The sequence below is a fragment of the Quercus suber genome, unplaced genomic scaffold (genome assembly GCF_002906115.3).
Source record: "Quercus suber isolate HL8 unplaced genomic scaffold, Cork oak 2.0 scaffold_27, whole genome shotgun sequence".
Lineage (NCBI taxonomy): Eukaryota > Viridiplantae > Streptophyta > Magnoliopsida > Fagales > Fagaceae > Quercus > Quercus suber.
The window spans coordinates 1,962,395-1,969,728 of NW_027069492.1; the positions used below are offsets into that span (position 1 = coordinate 1,962,395).

The window sequence follows — 7,334 nt, forward strand, 5'->3', positions numbered from 1 at the left end:
GCTGTTGTTGATTAGTCATAAATTTAATTAAGCTATTTGTATCTTAGTGAGCATATATTTTCATGTTCTATGGTTCCATTAGACACTTTATACTTTGGATGATATTTTCAACACTTTATATTTTGGATGATATTTTGCATATGAAAGAAAGCGTTACTTTACAATTCTACCTAATTACTCTCTGTTCTTGGTCTGCAAAAGTTTGTGTCTTCCTCACTCATTTTAAAGGCTTTAATCATTTAATATAATGTTGTGAAACAAATGTCTTTGTTCTTTAAATTTAATGTAATTGTGAATTTAATGTCTTTGATATCATTTTCATTGTCCTCACTTTCAAAGAAAGTAAAAACTAATTGTATTTTTTACCAATTTTTTAGTTGAACCTTTATTTTGAACTAAATTATTTATTTTCCTTCATTTTTAACTCAATTTTATTTAACTATCACGTGCATCGCACGGGTTAACGACTAGTGGAAAACGATAACAGATGCTCTATGAGCATTGCTTTGTAAATATTTTAAAAAAATTTTATTGAAAAAGGAAAAAACAACTAATATTTTTTTTATAGCTTTTTTTTATTTCTCATAAAATCAATCAATATCATATCATATATACTATATATAATAACAAAAATCATTTTCCTACAATTAAAGAGTTGCTATCATGTAAGAAAAATGTCCATCTAAAATTATGTCACATTCACAATTAAAAAGCAATAAATTATACTGTTTCACGTTAAAACGCCGTTTGATAGTTTCTCCATATATAAATAAAAAATAACCGGTTAAAATACAATTAAATGACTTGCAATGCTCCCAAAAAAACCTTGCGATACAGAGATGGAGAAAGAGGGAAAAAAAAAAAAAAAAACTCGCGATACAGACTACAAAGATAGACCACCGTCCGTTTCCCATAACTGGTAAAGTTATTGTTTTCGTTTTTGTTTTTGTTTTTTTCTTTTTCATTTTCAAATCTGGGAATTGAATATAATTTAGGTTTGAATTTCTTGATTGGATTGGTTTAGATTTAGATTTACATATAAGCTACACATAACCTATCGTTTTTTTTCTCATTGTTAAATTTATTGATTAATTGTTATTTAGATTTGGTTATTTTGGTCGGATTATATCTGTTTAGGTGTTTGGATTAAATTTGATTTTGATGAAGGAATTTGCGTAAGAATGCTTTAGTTTGGGGTATTCGAGTTAAATTAGGGATTGGGTTTTTTTTTTTTTTTTTTTTTTTTTTTTTTTTTTTTTTTTTTTTTTTTTTTTTTTATTTTTTTTTTTTTTTTTTTTTTTTTTTTTTTTTTTTTTTTTTTTTTTTTTTTTTTTTTTTTTTTTTTTTTTTCTAATCTTAACAAAATAAGAAAACGCAAAAGGTTGTGACTTTAAAACATCAAGCGTTTCAATTTCATTCTCTAAATTCCATTTCATTTTTTTTTTTTTTCCTTCTTTCTTTTATCTTCAATCCTTATATGATGGTTGCTGTTGAAAGGTAAAGACAGAGTTATGTTTAGTTTTTTATTTTTGAAATTTAGGCGTTAATTATGATTTACATATGGGTATTATGGTTCAATTGGTTATGAGTTAGGTTTTTTGGTTAGGAATAGTTTTGTTTTGGATATTTTGGATGGGACTCGATTTTGCATATTTGGGTTGTTTTGATTTTGGATTTCACCTTCTAATTCAGAGAAAGATGAAGTTTCTTATTTTGTTAAGATGAAGTATTTGGGTTGTTCTCCACACATCATGCACAATCAGTTATGAATGTATTTTAGCATCATTTGTTATTATGTTTGTGAGTTTTGCTTTGTTAATTTGCAAAATCTGTTTATATAACTTACAAAGATGGCTAATCATGAATGAAGGAACTTGAGTGGAATGGTATGCAAGTGAGACCCAGATATGTCAAGGTATAAAAAAAAATGTGTGTTTGAGATAGAGATGATACATTTATAATTTACTTTGTAAACTTCTAGGCTCTTTTGGAAGAGGAAGAAGAAAAAAAACTGTAATCTAAATAATTTTGTAATGTTTGCCATTTACTCAATATTATATTAGTTGCTGATAAACACAAAATTTGGTTGTTTTAATCTAGAACTCTGAATTTTATGGGTTTTAATAAGAATTATTTGCTGGAACTTAATATTTTAATCATCAATAGCAGATAATTTTTTTCTTAAAATTGCTAGATGATTTTTCTTTACTTTTTTAAATGACCATAGATTATATTTGGAGTTTGTTTTCGAACTTGGTGGAACAACTAAAACTCTAAAAGAGATTGTCAATGGAGGTTCTATAATGCTAGATGCTAAGAGGAGGAAGTTTGGAAATATTGTTTTTGTTGGTGTCAATCTGCCTATGACTGATTTCCAAGTCTCCATGACATTGTTTTAAAAAATTCTGTCTTCTCTTATGTTATTGTCAGTCTATTCTATTTAGTTACTTAGGTTAATTTACCAAGAATTTTATTTCATAGAATTTTGTGAACCTAATTTATCATCTTTGCCTTTTGTATTGATGATGGGAGTGTCACCCTTGTTTTTAATAGTCAAATCCGAAAGCTTAATTCTGATCCTATAATTCTATTGAAATTACAGATTTGTTGAGTTCTTTGCCAATTACAACACTTGGGTAATCTCCAAGAAGAGTTGCTGGAACAAACTGATAGGTTAGAAAAATCTGATTTCTCTTCTACTTATCTCATACTTCATATTATATTTTGTCCATTTAGCATATTTGTGTTTGAATTGGCTCTGATTTGCATATTTTAGCAAGCTTTTTTCTTTACAGATTGATTTTATTAGCCAAATCTGAAGTTTAGAGTGAAGATTTTGTTAAACACTGTGTTACTGCATATTAAGGGATCATTTACCAGAGTTTTTGCTACATTAGTTATAACTTATCCGATTTCAATTATCATTTTTTCTAGATCATGTGTTGGTGCCAAGTTGGTCATTTTCTAAACATGAGTGTGTGTCTGTGTTGTTGTTGTTGTCTTTTTTTTTTTTTTTTTGGAGCTTAAAAAGTGGCATTCTTTCTTTCTTGGTTGTTGATGCTTGACTATAACATCCAAGCAGCATACTTCTCACCAACCTATCCTTGCACTCGAAAACAAAGCCAGTCAATTTTATTTCTTTTAGAAGAACACCTGCACTTTAGCATCATCATCTGAACAACAAACCATCCACGCCCTTCCATATTTTACCTTCAAAAGCAACTTTGTTCTTGGAAAACCACACAGACCACAGAACTCCCAACCACCACAGCCATAAACAAGGAGTTAACAGAGCCATCCTCATAAAAAGCGTTAATACAATGTTCTACTCAAAATCCAGTTGACTATGGTTGCAACAAATCAAGTCTGACACCACATTCACAAGCAAACCAAACTGCTCTAGCAATAGAACAAGATAAAAACAAGTGGTTTGCAATCACTTCATTCTCACCACAAAGTACACGTGGAAGATATAATTTGTCTTTTCACCAACTTTTCTTTAACAAGTAAAGCATTGTGTACTAACTTCCAAAAGAAAAGACCAAGCATTCGAAAGGAAATTTCAGCTTTCATAACCTGGTCCTAAGTTTCTAACTGACAGAATAAGCAGAACTCAATTGATCATCTAAGCTTTTGTGCTTTATATTGATGATACTCTTTCTTCACAAAATAAATCCCAGACTGTGAGTGTGGTTAAGTGACCTTATTCTTAAGATTCCCATTGGACAGAGGCAATCTTAAAATCTTATCTACCACTGAAGGATGGTCAAGGGACTTAATGAAAAAGGTCTTCCAGCAAAATCCACCTTGATCAATCAGATCTGCTACAAAATGCACAAAAGAACTAAGACCATCCACCCCCTCTTTCATGATAAACCAAGCCGGGTGATTAACTGGGATAGATTTACCATCCCCTACACACCACTTAGCCTCAATCAAAACTGAATTTCTACAATAGAGTATACCTTTCCAACCCAAAAAGCAAAACATCTCATCCTAACACTGAATATATTATTTTTTTCTACAATTTTTGTCCTGCAACACCTTAAATAACAAACAATTTTGATTCAAAGCAACTCTTCAAAAAATTTTAGCTAATAATTCTTTGTTCAAATGTCCCATTTTCCTGCAACCCAGCCCCATTCTCTCTTTTGGAAAACAATTGTATTAGCTTCTTTAACCTTAAAAAGAGCTAAAACAGATTCTTTACGCTGCTCAGGAAAAACACTGCAGATTTGTTAAAATTGATCATCTGACTAGAAACATTGCAAAACCACTCCAAACTTTTTAGGATAAAATACACAACACTCTATGTTTGGGGTTGCTTCTAAATCTGTCTATTGACTATTAATACTAGCAATTTAGATCCCTCGTGTATTGCACCCACCACATCACTGTGGCCCTTCCGTCAACATCCATTAGAATCTTTGAATTGTGTGTGTGTCCTAATTAAGAGATAGTTTAGTTCACAAGTATTTTCCTTGAGATTATTTATATACACATTGATTTTTGAGTTTACGATGTTTTCATGCTAAGTTTAATTCTTTAATGCATGTATGAATTTAGTTAGTTTGAAAGTAACTGACTGATATTAGCTGATTAGTGGTGATGCTAAAAATAATTTCAAAGAAATCCAGATTGGGTTCTCCTTTGAAACAATTGTTGTTGGTGGCAAATTAGTTGATGATGTCTGTGATCAACTTAAATTAAAATCAGTACAGACAAAGAGCGGGGAAGTGAGGGAATGTCTATTTCTCTTTTATTTTATTAGTGTTTTAATTATTTGGTTTCCTCCTTTCTATTTTGTGTGTGGTTTTTTTTTTTCTTTTTCAAGTATCATTGGGACCTTGCAATTATATTTGTATGAAAATATTTTATTTTATTTAAGCTGTATTTTTATTTGCAGGTATAGAGAACTAAATGGAAGAAAATTCCCAACAAATCGCTTTGTAATAAATGCCCACCACAACATTTAGTTTAGTCCCTTGCAAACAACATTTTCTTGCATCTATTATTTTATTTTCTGTATGTTTGCTGGAAATTTATTTTATTTTTTATTAAGGACATTGTAATATATAACTAGATTTTGTGAGAATAGTTTCATATTTTTTTTTTATCTAAAATCTTATTAGTGGTTTTGTTTATTTATTTATCGATTGATTCTAACTCTATCCATTTCATTTAGATCCAAAATGCAACAATTTGAAATTGTTTTGATAATCTTGACATATTAACATGGGAAACCAACTGAGCAATTGTCATTGGAAATTGAAGAGTAAAAAAAAACAAAATGTTTTTGAAGTATGTGCTGTGAATTAAGGCTATGTTTTATCTCTATAAACCCAAAGCTTATTAAAAAAAAATAATAAATAAAGAAATAAAGAAATCACCCCAACATAAAAGGGCTTTAGTTTGTGGTTAATTTTCTTTAGGCTGGTGCTTTTTTGTGTTCTCAATGACATTTGATGCTCACTATTTGCTAGATATTTTGTTTCTAGCTGGACACCATTGTAACATATGATATATATTTTTTAAATTCTGTAAAAGAATATTGGAGTTGATTTTAAATGGAGTGATATTGTATTTTATAGATAGCATTCCTGCAAGTAGGACAAATGAGGGTTGTACAACAAGCTTTTAATGAATTTTGAATTTCAATGTATTGTTATATTAAGTTGATTGTTTCTAATTCATAAAATGATCCCGTGCATTGTGCAAATTAAATGCTAGTCTATATATATATAATAGCAGAAGCTGAAAGAAAGTTGATTCCTACAATTAAGGAGGTGCTGACAAATAGAAAAAGTGTCTATCTAAAATTTAGACACGTTTAATTTTTTTTTTTTTTGAAAGGATAAATTATATTGTTTGGTAATGCTACACACCATTTAAAAGCCTCTCGTTATAAATATCAAAAAATTAACCGGTTAAAATTAGATATGCACCAAGATAGAAATAGAAAGGGGCAATGAGGACACGGAGAGTAACAACGAAAGAGAGGCGATGAAATCAAAAAGCTTTAGAAAATAATTTTGCAAACCCAAAACACTGTTTTGTTGGGATTAGTGCCCTTAAATTCTATTGTATGATGCTATGTATTATATTATGTATGACATTATGTATGACATGATGTATGACTTAATAGTCTAATTAATAAAGTTGTTTTATTATTATTTGAAATAATGGTAATATGAATATTTGGACATTATCATATAGTACATGAGATGCATAGTATGTAATTTATATGAAAAGTCACAGAAGATATAAATTACAAGTTTTTTGTGAACTCAGAATATTAGTTCGTAGTCAGTAATGAAATTGGGCATTTCATCTGCAAAGACTATAACATATCAACTAAAATTATTTGTTTTGATCATGGAAGTGGAAGTTTCTAGTTAATATGTTAAAATGTTTTTTGAGTTAAGATATATTAAACTGGACCACTATGAGATTTATTATTCTCCTAATAACTGTCAAATGAATAATAAATCTCACGACTTATATTTACATGAACTCTTAATCTTGAGAGAATAATGAACTTGATCATGAAATGTAGGTTACTTTGATATATCAGGAGTGAGATCTAAAATAACGGTCAAAATCTCAGTATGTTGAGCAGCCACATTTAGTATTGATAGAACATATATTCTCAAGATGGAATTCATAGTCTCTTAACGGAGATATAAAATATTCCATTTAGATAAGTTTAATGGGTTTGTTATTTAGAAAGTTAGGCCTAACTACTTTAGTAAATAGTTACTAAAGTATATATTTATGAAATTAAATTTCATAAATATATGATTAATAACTTAATGGATTAAATCGGGTACTTAAGGATTAAAATATAGTAATTCACAAACTAACAGTTTTCATTCATGACTTTGTGTTACTACGAATATTTTATGAAGGGGTTGCATGTACAATAAAGTCTTAGGATATAATTTATTAATAAAACCTAGAGTGCAATTATATTTATATAGTGGTATTAAATATAATTAATGGTAACTTTGAACCTGTCAAGAGTTAACAGAACAGCCCAAGGCCCATTGGAGCTAGTGTCTTATTTGTTCCCCTTTTAGTTCCACTCCAAGCCACATATTAAAGCCTAATTGGAAAGACTTAAAAGGCTGGCCCAATTAGATAATCAGTTATAAGAAAGAAACATACAGAATTTTAAAACAATCACAAGTGCATGAATTGATATGTATGTGAGTGTTCGACACTCTCCCATTCTCTCTAGAACATACACATATAATTGATTGAGAGACCACACATCTTGGGCGTTAATGGAATTAGAGTGAAGATTGAAAGTGTTCCCGAGAACTTCTAATCTT

At 29.3% G+C, this 7,334-nt stretch overlaps 1 long non-coding RNA gene across 2 annotated transcripts; it reads left to right on the forward strand.

The window, feature by feature from the left end:
- Window positions 1-6: 6 nt before the first annotated feature.
- On the forward strand, window positions 7-5,138 carry LOC112036500 (uncharacterized). 2 transcript variants are annotated; one of them, XR_010627194.1, is made up of 3 exons: window positions 7-919; window positions 2,603-2,673; window positions 4,907-5,138. It is a non-coding gene; the product is annotated as an uncharacterized LOC112036500 (long non-coding RNA). The 2 variants fall into 2 exon arrangements; XR_010627193.1 differs by lacking the exon at window positions 7-919 and adding an exon at window positions 957-1,915.
- Window positions 5,139-7,334: the final 2,196 nt, after the last annotated feature.